Below are 13,952 nucleotides of genomic sequence, written 5' to 3' on the forward strand. Positions count from 1 at the left end.
AGGAAAAAGAGCAAGAAAGCTCGAGAATGGGAAGCGCTCAGACGGAGAGAGACAGAGAGCATGCACCTGTAGCCCTCATCAGCTCTATTTGAATATCAAAGAAGGCCAGTTCACATTACCCTGTTTGTAGACAGGCCTGACCCTGGGAGTGGAGATGAAAGTGAAACAGAATGTTTAAGACTCTCACCTTTGTGCTGTCCTCATCATTAAGCACTAGACGCTGCAATTCAAAACGCAGTCAACTAGACACACAAACAGCTGACAGTAAAGCCAATGTATCACCCACACCATAGCTCTCTGAAGGTCACTATCAGCGGCTGTGCTGATATTTAATATCTATGGAGGGACAACCTGTTTGCTCATGGGGGCAGGGACGGGGTTTCTGACTGACACCAATGATGTTCTGGTGCTGAGATCTAACAACTCAAAGACCAGCTATAAGCTCAGTGGCAGAAGGTACGTTACACCATATGGTTACATCATGCCTGTTGCTATGCAACATAAAGTATGGCAACAGCTTGTGAGCTGTCTCATAGAGCATCACAGTTTGTAATTCTGATAACTGGAAATGAGTCAGCATTTTTTATCTATGTTATTCCAGAACATAAGGCACGTGGGTAAGGACTGGCTGCTTGTGTTGTAGCAAGCAATAGTGCCTCCACCTAAAATCTCCAAATATCCTGTGGCAAAGTAAAGTGAAAATCTTAAATATTTGTATATTATTAATATTATTCATTTCAATGTGGGCCTAATTTTTGTAGTTTTATCCATCAGTGCCATCAGTTATGATAACACTGTACTCATCAAGTTAAACTGCTGACCTGTGGGTGACACATAGATGTATAAAGAGAACTGGATAGTGCTGGAGGCGGGGCCTATTCATTCCTATGAAAGTTGCTCAGTGGCACATAAAGCCAACAAAGTTTAACTTCCATGTGTAAAATCACTTGGATCTTCCATTCTGTTTCTGCACTGCTGGACCCATAGAGTAGGCATACTAGAGACTTTTGCTTGCCGAGTGGCTAACCTCTGTTGGGCAAGTGGCTGGCTTCCTGTTTAGCACTTTGCTACTAAATGGAGATAAAATGATTTAATCATGCGGCTCTTATAGACTGACCAAATTGATCAAATACTGATAGTGAAAAGAGTCACGTGATGCTGTATCCACTGATTTGCAGACATGTCTTTTACAATGCAAGTATATGGGGAAAAGTTTTCCACCCGGAAGTTATTGTAAACAAACATTGTGATTCGGTCTACACGAAGTGGAAATGGTGTGCAGTATGGTAGTACAGTGTATTAGATCTAGAAGGCCAGCATACAGTGTGTCAGCACCCATATCATATCCTCATTCACGTCTACATCAAACTAATAGGTTAACAATCATAGTCCTTAGACAATCCCTAATGGAACCTTCTTACCTTAAACAAACTCTTTTTCCCTCAGGTGACTTAAGGAGAATAACTGGTTTAAAAAAAAAAGTATTTAACTATAGAGCTCAAAGAACCACTTCAGAACAGTTCACCAGCAGCTAAAACTATTTTTATGTTATTTTAAATCTCCCCTTCTTGTTATTGCAGGCTCACCTCCTCTCAGTTTGACCCCTCGGGCTACGTAAGAGCCTGACAGGTGGGCTGCTACTGTGTTACCTCATCTTGCTGCCACACACAAACACACACATACACACAAAGTGGTTTTAGAGACTGATTATCATGTATTTGTCTAAAAAAAAACCCTAGTACATTTTGAAATGATGAGAGTGTAGGCAACACATTGTAGTTTTGGAATCAAATTGTTTTCATGCTGGGCAGTTTGTTATTTTGTACCTGAAATTACTTACTTAATAATAGCTCCCATGTCTCTTCAAACTGCATCAGATTTTCTTTTTATCTTGAGTTTCCTGTGTTTCAAGATCTTTCTAAAAAGAGAGAGCTAACCGATTATGTGCTGTTTCTACTTCTCTTTGCTTATTTGAAGTATACTGAATCCTTAATGCTACTGGTTTTGTAACTACCAGACCAATTGCTACTATTAATACCAGTAATACCTTTGCTATTATCAAAGCTATTACTCATACTGCTGCTAATACTACTGCTATTATTAAATTGATTAATTGCCGCTAATATAACTAGTAGGCTACTGCTACTAGAGCTACTGCTGTTAATATTACTAAGGCTAATGGTACTAAAGTCCAAGTAATACTACAGCTACTTATACTGCTATCAGTTAACTACCTCTACTATCAGCATTGGTGGTACTGTTATGGTTGCTGACACTTTCACCACTAAAACTATTACTTGTGATACTACTACTACTTCCTTTACTATACTATTACTGGTGGTAATGATATAGGCCTTATGACTATTATAATTTCTGCCACTGCACCAGCCACTGCTCCGACTACAGATAGTATGATACTGCAACTACAGACAGAATTAGTGGCCTACTGTTACTGCTTTTGTAAGACACATAAAGGCTTCAAAATTCATGAGCAGGTTATTTATTGACATATTTTATGTCATACAACAAAATGTAAAAGCCTTTTAAATGTGTGTTAACCACAGACTTTATTTCAGGCATCTAATCAAAAACCCAATGACATCAAGATGAGGGAACCAGGAGCACTAAATTCACTAAAATGCTAACTCATTTCTGTGTTTCAGGACTCATTCCTGGAGTACTCCATGTAAATGCCAATTGCTTCAGTGATTGTTTTATTAGCGGGGATAAGGAGTTGGACTCCGGTTTGTTTTTTCCTTGTCTCTGTGATTGGCACATCTGGAGGATGCCGTCAAATGAGCTTTAGCATGTTGTAAGTGTTTCCATCACATCTAATACAATGGCAAAAAAACACCATCCTCGTCTTATACACAACTCTCTTTCTGTTGCTGTTGTAGCTGAACAGGAACCCGCAGGTGGGTCTTCCAGCTCTGGTGTTTCATTTCTGCTAGTTTGACTGACACGCATGCCAATCAGCTTCTTATGCTAACCCAAGCAACTGTTGCTGATGGCAGACAGCTATAAGTTTTTCGGGCAGAACTCATGATTGTGAGCCCTGGTTCTGCCTTACATACTCTACATACCTTGTATTCTGTGTGCAGCTGAGTGCGTATAAACAGCATGTGCCATCTGCAAAAGTGGCTAATAAGAGTGACTGTGTTACACACCACTGCCAAGTTCTGCCTGCATTTGGCGGCTATGAACATTATCTATCTAAGTTTTCTAACATTAACCACCATAAGTTACTTGTCATACATAAGGCTGGGTATCAGTACTTATACTTTGAGGTATCGAATGAGATGACCCAGAACAAAGTAGTATCGAAACATCTCCAGTCAAACAGTACCTACATTTGATCCTTTTTGTGCCAGAGGCGTGTTCTGACCGTCCCGACTCCCCACCCTTCAAATTTTCTGTCGCTGCCATCTCTGGTAGGGATGCACGATATTGGATCTTTTGCTGATATCCAATATGCCGCTATGTAACAACTCATTAACCAATAACCGATATTGATATATCCACTTTTTTCCCGACTTAATTTTAGTGATCATCAAGTCTCTTCTATAGTGGAATAAACATCATATAATGCATGCATACTCTTATCATGATGGCCCACCAGCAGATAGAGACATGAAATATAATACAATACTTTCAATGTATGTAATATTCATACATTATGCAAAATAAGAAAAGGAATGTTGGCCGATTCTGATAGCTAAATTTTAAGCCGAAATTGGCTGATACCAATGATGTACTGATATTATCAGCATGTTGGCCAATTCCGATATTTAATTTTAAAGCCATTATTGGCCGAGACCGATGACGTGCTGATATTATTGTACATCCCTAATCTCCGGAGCTGCTCTCTTTCCGGCAAGTTCTGCGTCTGCTCAGTTAGCATGCGTTAATACAGCAGCAATGGCTAACAACTAACACAAAGCTGTTAAATGGTACAAACAAAGACACGGGCACTGAGAGGACTTGAGTGCCTCAATAAATCCCTTAATAGCCATCAGGTGACGTTAGCTGTGCCATGTGACATGCCGAGATGCCACCAAAATGTTCGCAAGTATGGCACGCACCTCCATTCACATTATGGGTATCAAATGAGCTACTCTAGTAGTATCAGTATCACTTCAAAGACAGAGTTATTAGTACTATCAGAATTTTTTAAATGATACCCAGCCCTAGACTTACCAGACTAAGTAAGACTATAGCAACAAACCCTGAGTGTACTGACTTGAACAAAAGTGTGTTTTATTGCAAATTAATACAACTTTGTATTTATAAGAGGAGGATTGTGTTATTTGTTCTTTCAAAAGTTATATAGGCTCTTTAATTCCACAACTGTATCTGCCTATAAAGTGCGACTGTTATTTAAAGCTCATAAATGTATGAATGTAACTACTTCAATGCCAAATTTTTGAGTAAGATTCTAAATAGTTGTAATTTTATCCAAACTCCAAACTTGAGAATAAATCACTTCAGGTTAACAGCTGTCTTATAGACAGGCATCTACATAAATCATCTCTTCATTAAATATGAATAAATAACCTGCATCATACCCATTAATGCAGAGGTGGACGACACTGACTGTACCATCTGGTTTTACATATTTTGGTCTCACATATCTGCAACCGGCATCAGCCTAACTCTAATCACAACATCGCCAAGGATCTATGTTTAGGCCCATATGCCTAAAACTGTCATTTCCCAGCACGCTACAAATATGACTCATCACTCAGCAAACTATATTATTGTTGGATCATGAATAACATCAGAGCACTGCTACTACTTTTTGTGTTGTGAGCCATTTTGAGCTCATTTTCCCTGACCATCCCACCAAATCCTTTCCTCCTAAAAGCTTCCTGGAAGCATCTAGAAGCAGGGAAATATTGCATGAAACTGTTAATGCGCCAGAAATGCTTCATTTCTGGTCCGGGATGATTCAAACATGGCCTCTATCTCCTCTTATTATTCCTGCTCTGTCTGTGCGGATTGCAGTGGATTGCGTTTTCCCAGGGCCATGCTGTGTGGATGCTACTTCTTCTACTCTCTATTATGACATATGATGTAGTAACCTGATCGAATCTGGCCATTAACAGGCTTTGCTTGAAATGGGGAGTATGAGAGACCAGCATCCACAAAAATATCTATTATTTCTTCTTCTTTTTCACAATTAAATATCAGATTTGGGCAACATAAACAGGCTATTGTGCCATTTTTAAGGCGCATGCAGGCTGGGTTTGTACACAGGGGATTCCACTGCACAGACAACACACACTACATATAGGGAAGACATCAGCACGCACACACACACACCCTCCTTACGCACAAACACATTTCCCTATCATACACACACAGCAGCAACAGCAGCAGCAGTGATTTAGATAAATGATGTAAATAATAGATGTAAATAATAAAAAATGGCCACTAATAAGAAGAAAATCCAGCCAATGTCTTATTTTGCTTCACTTCCAACAGTTTGACATCACTTACCAATCAATTTACCTCATAAAGATTCAGGTCAGCTTGAATAAAGATGAGAAAGTCAACAATCCACAAATAAAAAGGTGACTTTAACCTCCATCATTTCCCTTGAAGAGCAGTAAAGCAGACAACAGGCCAGCTGGCGTCTCCTGCCATCTGCTCTGTGTGGATGGGGCTGCTGCTGCTGCTGCTGGAATAAAGACAGGTGATGTGGAGAAATCAGATAAACAGGCCCGTACCCACTGATGTTTGCCAATGGAGGTCCGGGACCGGCTCGGATCTGTGCGTAATTCCTCCTCTGGGTGTGTGTGTGCGTGTGTGTCTGGATGCGGGTTCTGTCAGTCCCCGTACGGCCTGGGAAGCGTTAAGACGGAGAACAGGAGCGAAGAAGACGATGAGGGAGAATAAGCGCAGGGTATCAGGAGCGGTAGCATCGCCTCTCCTCCGTTCACGTTACACCGGAGACTGAGACACGTTCATCCCTGCCGGATATAACAGCAGACAGCCCCGATGTCACGCCTACGTCTCTCTCTCTCCCTCCCCCCCCCCCCCCCCTCCCCTCCCTCTCTCTGGCTCGAGAAAGAAAGAGAAATCTTGTAACGCGAAAATGGTGTTGGTCTTTACGTGATCCTGGTAAATTCGAGGTTCCTAATCTGGTGCCTTCAAGAACTCATGCAATTCTGTGGAAATAGGCATCACTTACAGAAACTGTGTAAATGCACCCCCACCTCTTCCTGGCTGGAAGATGGGACAGTGGCGCCCCCAAGAAATGTTTCATCTGGGCTGGCTGGCCAGATGGGGGGCCACTGAAAATCTTGGGGTGGCACCAAAACCAAAGGTCATAAATAAATTTCAGGAATTCTGTTAAACTGTTGAAGTATACAGATTAGTTAAAAAAAACTATGAAGATATGGAAGTTAAGGAATTCCATACTGATATAGACTACTTTAGTTTCTTATTAATATGATCATCATTATTATTATTAGCGCTATAACGATGAGTCGATTTATAGCTTCGCCGAATAATCGATTTCATGGATTAAAAGAAAATTAATTGCCAACTATTTTGATCGTCGATTCATCGTTTCAGTCATTTTTCACACGAAAATATCAAACATTTGGTGGTTCCATCTTCTTAAATGTACGCATTTGCTCGTAGTCTTTGGGATTTGGCCTGTTGTTTGGACAAAAGAAACAATTTAAATACGTCACTTTGGGCCCTTGGAAATTATGATCAACTGTCAACTTTCACTTCTACTCCGTTACATTTCTTTCTAAATATATACTTTTAGTCCAATACATTTTCCCTAAGCATCTTAGTTACTTGCTACAAAATAGGTGAGGAAAGGAGGGAGGAAGGGATGGACAGATGAATAAAGGAATGGGAGAGAAGAATTTTTTTTTCTTTCGATCCTTTGAATTGTGCAAAAGACCTTTTTTTTCAAGTGTAATGTATGCTCAGTTTTTAAGGTGGTGTACATCTTACGAAGAAATAAACTTTATAATTCTCAAAATTCTGACTGCTTGTGTTTTTTATTAACAGTATTTACCTGTACTGTTACTTTCAATACTTAAGTATTGAGCTGTGGCTCAGAGGTAGAGTGGGTCGTCCACCAATCGAAAGGTCAGTGGTTCAATCCCCTGCTCCTCCAGTATGCATGTCAAAGTATCCTTGAGATACTGAACCCCAAATTGCTTCCGATGGCTGTTCCATTGGTGTGTGAGTGTGTTAAAAACTGAGTAGCAGATGGCACCTTGTAGGCTACCAGTGTATGAATGAGTGAATGTGACTTGCAGTGTAAAAAGCGCTTTGAGTGGTCAGATGACTAGAAAGGTGCTATACAAGTGCATTTCCATTTACCATTTAAGTACATTTAATGTTGTAAAATTATGTTTGATACTTAAGTAGAGAAATATAAGATACTTTCAGACTTTTACTAAAGTAACATTCTAATGGGTGACCAAAGTAATTTTCTGGTAAGAAATCTGAACATTTACTCTGACTTTAAGTACTTCCACCACTCGAAACAAGCCTTCTCAAGTTTAGGGGAGGCTTGTGGGTACCCATCAAGCCCATTATTCAGATATCTTGAGGTGAGAGGTCAGGGGACCCCTTTGAAAATGGTCATCTCTTGCCAAAATTTAGCCTTACTTTGGGGCATTGTTTAGCCCCCTTCCCAACAAGCTATAGTACCAATGGATGCTTTGTCTAGTCTCACAAGTTAACTATCTTCGTGCTAGCTTTAAAAAAAATAATAAGCACGCTTCTGCTTCTTAAAGACAATAATGATGGCCTCCAATTATTTCATAGGGTGGGTGGTGGGGGTAGGGCCAAGCAATCATATCAGGGTGGTCATGCCCCCTCCAGCTCCCCCCTGGGGTCATCACTAAGTTAACTTTTCTTCATTTACAACAAATCAAAGGTACTACTTTTCCTGGAGGACAAATTTAATAAATGGTTTGAAAAGCTAACTAATGGCTTTCTTAAAAGTTACTTAATGATTTATTAATACTTAACATATAAGTTATGGGCCATAAATAGAAACAACTTTTGGGCTGCTAAGTTGTAGTTGGTGTTAATCCTTCAGCTGTATACAACCAACATGAAAGTAAAGGAGCTGTATAAGCTTTACAACCTTATCAATGTTAAGTATCAATATTGATTAAGCCAATGGGACACCAGATGCTTTATGGCCATGTAACTGGCATGGCTCTAGGGATGGTAATGTCTGTCGGTGGGTCCATTCCTTTGGTCAAGACTGAAATATCTCAAAACTACTGGACAGATTGCCATGAAATTTTGTACATTTATGGTCCCCAGAGGATGAATCATAAGAAAGCTGATGATCCCCGACTCTCCCTTGAGCCGCACAATATGGTTCACATCAAAGGTTTTTTTTTTGTGTGTGAATTTTTTTTTTTTTTTTTTTTTTTTGGATGGACTGATGGGTTTCTATTAAATTTCTTACCAACATTTATGGTCCCCAGAGGATGACCCCCTGACTTTTCCACTAGTGCCACCAAGAGATTCACATTAAAGTTTTTTCTTTTGTGAAATTTTCAAACGACTGGATGGACTGACGGATTTCCATGAAATTTGGTAACAATATCCATGGTGCCCAGTAGATGAATCCTACTGACTTTGGTAATTCTCTGACTGTTCCTTTGTTGCCACCATGAGGTTGACACTCGTGGTTTTGAGGTAAATGTCTGAGTAACTATTTGATGAATTGCCATGACATTCATGTTCCCCTCTGGATGAGTAGTAATATTTTTGGTGATCTATTGACTTTGTCAGTTAGTGCCATCATCAGGTCAACATTTCCACGTTGCTTACATACATTGGTTTATGACAAAATATCTGCAAAACTACCATTCCCAATAGCCTCAGTTATAGTTTGTGTTTAATACTCATCAGCACGTGGTTGCATGCTAACATGCTAAACAAAGGCGGTTAACATGGTAAATATTACACCTGCTCAGCATCAGCATGTTAGCATGCTAGGATTTAGCTCTGACACGCCACTGTGCTTAAACTGCTGGAAACTGTAGGCTTATTTTCAAATAAACGTGGAGGGCTATAGGCAATATGGACGGGAGAATGATCAGCTGGCCTGGTTGTTGTCAACCCTCTGACAGCAGGGGATAATAAGGTGCTGCCACGAGTAGGCTACATATGTAACAGTCATCTTGTTGGCAAGTGGGAGTTCCTTATAAATTAACATTTGTGCACGACTTGTCATTTTTGAAATGCAGTAGGTTTTAGAAAAATGAATAAAATTTTAAAATACACTATGATATCAACAGCGTTATTTTCTAAAACTTAACAAAGCTCCTTTTAAAGTTACAGAAAAATACTTAACAACTGTTTTCATAGGCTGAGTAGATCTCTTCATGACATTTCTGTGTAAGCCTCCATCCTGCTCTAGTTTTTGAAGATTGCATAAAAAGTACAGCAGAGTTTTATAAAATACTCATATCCAAAGTTATAATGAATGCTACACAACCTGTATGGGATTTGAACATTTATTACTTTGGCGCCATCTAGTGACAAAAGTTTTCTACTTCTGCACATGGGGGCTTAATTAAGTTTGGGCAGTGTTTCACACATCATAGGAACTGTGGGTAGACATACTGTTTATCTGATATATATTATTTCCAAACAGGGATTATCAAAATTATCATAAAATTGACCACAAGCTTCCCTATAGCCTCCCATGTAGTGTTTGTCTGCTTTTTAAATATAGTGAATGCAGTGAACTGTTATATTCTTACACATAAAATCTCCATGTCTGGGGCAGAGGCGAAACACCATCCTGCTCTGGAAGAGGATCCCTTGAACACATCCTAAGTAGCTGCCCAAAGGCCCTTGGAGAAGTACCTTTCAAGTGCTGAAAGCAGTTGCAGAGACAGTAGCCTCAGCCATTACCACCAGCAAACACAACCGCCCGCAGAGGATCATCACCTTTGTTAAGGCTGGAGAGAAAAATACCCCAAAACCAAGTTTCCAGAACACATCGCCTCATCAACCCCTCATCCATACATTGTCATCTATTTTGATTCCACCAAACAAGAGATCATGGTAGAACTAACTGTGCCCTGGGAGGAGCACATGGATGAAGCTCAAGGGCAAAAACATCAATCAATTTTATTTATAAAGCCCAATATCACAAATCACAATTTGCCTCACAGGGCTTTACAGCATACAACATCCCTCTGTCCTTTGGACCCTCACAGCAGATAAGGAAAAACTCCCCAAAAAAACCCTTTAACAGGGAAAAAAAGAACGGTAGAAACCTCAGGAAGAGCAACTGAGGAGGGATCCCTCTTCCAGGACGGACAGACGTGCAATAGATGTCGTACAGAACAGATCAACATAATAAATTAACAGTAATCCGTATGACACAATGAGACAGAAAGAAAGAGAGAGAGAGAGAGAGAGAGAGATATGCAGGTAATGACAGTAGCTTACAACAACATCATTGAAAGTAATAATATTATAGTTATAGTTCTGGCTACTGTGGTACAATATGTTGAAAGTATATATTAATATCTGGCAGTATACATGTGTGACAATAATCATATGTGTATAATAACAGTAGAAGTATGACTAATGACTAATGATGGCAGCAGCAGCAGGAGGCATCTGGCAGGACCACGGCAGCAGCACAACCACACACGTCACGCTGTCCAGGCACCGCTGCGATATGAGTTAACCTGAGAGACAGTGGAGCACAAAGGCTCCGGAGAAGAAGCCGAGTTAGTGACATCCAGAATGGCCGAGTTAGCAAGATGCAGTAATAGGATACGAGAGAGAGAGAGGGAGAGAGAGAGAGAGAGAGAAGGAGAGAAGGTGCCCAGTGTATTATAGGGGGGTCCTCCGGCAGACTAGGCCTAAGTCAACCTAACTAGGGGCTGGTACAGGGCAAGCCTGAGCCAGCCCTAACTATAAGCTTTATCAAAGAGGAAAGTCTTAAGTCTAGTCTTAAAAGTGGAGACGGTGTCTGCCTCCCGGACCATAACAGGAAGATGATTTCACAGGAGAGGAGCCTGATAGCTGAAGGCTCTGGCTCCTGATCTACTTTTGGAGACTTTAGGGACCACGAGTAACCCTGCGTTGTCAGAGCGCAGTGTTCTGGTGGGATAATATGGCACTATGATAAGATATGACAGAGCTTGACCATTTAGAGCTTTATAAGTTAACAGTAGGATTTTAAATTCAGTTCTGGATTTTACAGGGAGTCAGTGCAGAGAAGCTAAAACAGGAGAAATATGATCTCGTTTTTTAGTTCCTGTTAGTACACGTGCTGCTGCATTCTGAATTAGCTGGAGAGTTTTTAAGGACTTACTAGAGCTACCTGATAATAGAGAATTACAGTAATCCAGCCTTGAGGTAACAAAAGTGTGGACCAATTTTTCTGCATCTTTTCGGGTCAGGATAGGCCTAATTTTCGCAATATTACGCAGATGAAAAAATGCAGTCCTTGCAAGCACCAGTAGCTGACAGAGCAGTGCAGGAGGCAGGGAACACCTGCTGTGAGCCTATTGAAGTGGGATGTCGGGGCTTTACAGGCCGGTCACTCTGCAGAGTCATCAGCAAACTAGGGATAGGGGGGCTGGCTAAGAAAAGGGCCATCAAATCTATCATCAATGCCACAAAGGAGGCCCCGTGATCAGCTGCTGCTGGGCTGCAAGCCGGGGACTGACCACCCCCGGCTGGGTCGCCTGGGTGAGGGTATCTGATATTTGAAAAAACCCAAAACACCGATGACCCCAGGATACATCACTGACAATGCATCCCAGCACATCCACAGGATATATTCTAGTAGATATTTGATATTTGTTTAGTGCACATATGGCAGTTCAGTCAGCCAACTCATGGGCAATGGATTATTATGTGAATGAAGATACCTGTTAAAATTTGGCAAACAACTTGTTTTGTCATAGTTTACCAACCACATAAAGTCAACCATTGCTAAGACGTTAGCCTAAACTTGGGCAAATGTAAACTGCTAACAACTCTGTGGACAATGCTATAAATAATATCCCAAAACACACATGCTTCATAATGTCTCCCTGAACAGTGCCATTCTTTTAAGGCATTTTGGCAGTTTACTGTTACAAACATTGGGTGAATACTCGTAAAGTAACCACTTTATAAAAATGTGCCTCCTGCATCATTAGGATAAAAATACCTTACCCCTTTATATGATACTATTCCAAATAGATTAAGAGCTCTACTACACTTTATGGGAGAAAAAGAAAGATTAAAGAGAGGACAGATGATCCTTCCTCAAACACACAGTGATCCAAAACCACATTTGGCCTGGCGTTGCTGTCAAAGTAGGACCCCTTTACTGGCAAACTGAGTCACTTCAAACACATTCTTACTTAAGTGTAGGCCTAATCAATACACAATAATAATACACACAACAACAATAATCATCACTTTTTTAAAGGAGGGATGCCCCCTTACAATATTTTTAATGGGTTTAATTAATTTCATAAAAATTTAAAAAGAGGAACCTTCATGAACTTCTCTTCTAATAATTAATTCACAGGCTAGATTGGATTTCTGCTCTTTGTACAGTAGGTTAGTTTACATGTCAATACAGCCAGTGCAAGTGTTTCACCTCTCTTTTATAAGGTCATTCTCCTCACCACATGTCTCATGGGACAAACAATGCATGATCCAACAAAAACAACAACAGGGCCATTTTTATCACCATCTAGCTTTGCATATATTGCAAATATCCCGGCCATCTAAGCTATCCTCTATCTTCCTTATTCTTTCTTTCTATCTTTCTTTTTTTGGCAGGATTTGTTTGTTTTCTAAGGCAATGTATAAAAAATGCTTGTCACTGGTTTGGTGTTAAGTAAATCCTTTAGCTAGCTGGCGAAATTTCTGAGACACTTAAAAAGGGATTTAACTCCCTCATTACTTGAATGGCTGTCCCACTTTACCAGTAACACACTGTCCTACTTTCACAATATGCTAATTGCAAACTGAAAAATGTCAAAGTCAAATTTTGAAAAAAGAAAAAGATTAATTTGTGCATGAATGTTTGTTTTTTTTGTTTGTTTGTTTTAGAATTCTGGTTCACCAACAAAAATACAGGCTACCCATTATTGTTCAAATTTTTATAGCCTTAACATTATTTACCTTAGAACACCATATCATTTGACTTTTCATTGTGATTTACTGCAAGGTTGTTGAATATGGCGTGCTACGCCCCTGGAAGTGATGTCACAGCCACAGCACCTATGTTTTTTAATCACATACTTGCTAATGATGAGCCCAGTGTTGCTATGTAGTAATGGAAGTTCATACACATAAAGATAAAAATGATAAACCTTCACTGTCCCACTTTACCTGTATTCACCCCATATTAATCACTGCTGTAGTTGAGGGTATACGCGTACCCACCTCTTATTCTGGCTGTTAACAATATACCCACCTATCAGACATTTTTAAAGCCATTTAACAAGGCATTATAATCATAAGTTGCAACATTGTAACAGCACTGCAGTGTTTATAGATGGTTTACAAACCACTGACTGTTAACAAATACTTAATATAGCATGTAAAATGTTCAGATGTATGCAACAGTAAACCATTCAAATTAATTATCATGTCATTGTTTGTTAACAATGAAATAACTATTGACTAAAGTTTAACTGTTAATTTACAAAGTATTATGATGCTTATTGTAAAGTGTTACCAGAATTATGTTAAGAGATACATTTTGTAAACCATATTGATTGTAATACATTAAACCCCTTCTGGATTTGATGTTTTTACTTTTCATATTCTGTATGTGTCAATAATAGCACAGGTTACAGTTTCAACAAACGAGGACAGGACTGATTAACTAATCTAGAAGACTCCTTGCAGACAAGAATGTAAAAACTAATTTACCTTTTCTGTTGTTGCTAATTTGAGCAGAGAAATGAAGGTCGATG

The 13,952-nt window shown here is 39.8% G+C and overlaps 1 protein-coding gene across 7 annotated transcripts in view; it reads right to left on the reverse strand.

Moving 5' to 3' along the window:
• peli3 (pellino E3 ubiquitin protein ligase family member 3) overlaps positions 1-13,952 on the reverse strand; it is a 48,174-nt gene that overhangs the window by 32,975 nt on the left and 1,247 nt on the right. For 3 of the 7 annotated variants that reach the window (XM_033610430.2, XM_033610434.2, XM_078164429.1), the window contains exon 1: positions 5,730-6,019. The exons of 1 other annotated variant lie outside the window; for it this stretch is intronic. The gene's annotated coding sequence lies outside the window, so the exon portion shown is untranslated. Of the gene's footprint in view, positions 1-5,499; positions 5,708-5,729; positions 6,020-13,952 lie in introns of those variants that run through there. 3 more of the 7 variants (XM_033610432.2, XM_033610433.2, XM_033610431.2) reach the window with 2 other exon arrangements.

This window comes from Epinephelus lanceolatus, chromosome 22 (genome assembly GCF_041903045.1).
Source record: "Epinephelus lanceolatus isolate andai-2023 chromosome 22, ASM4190304v1, whole genome shotgun sequence".
Classification (NCBI taxonomy): Eukaryota; Metazoa; Chordata; class Actinopteri; order Perciformes; family Serranidae; genus Epinephelus; species Epinephelus lanceolatus.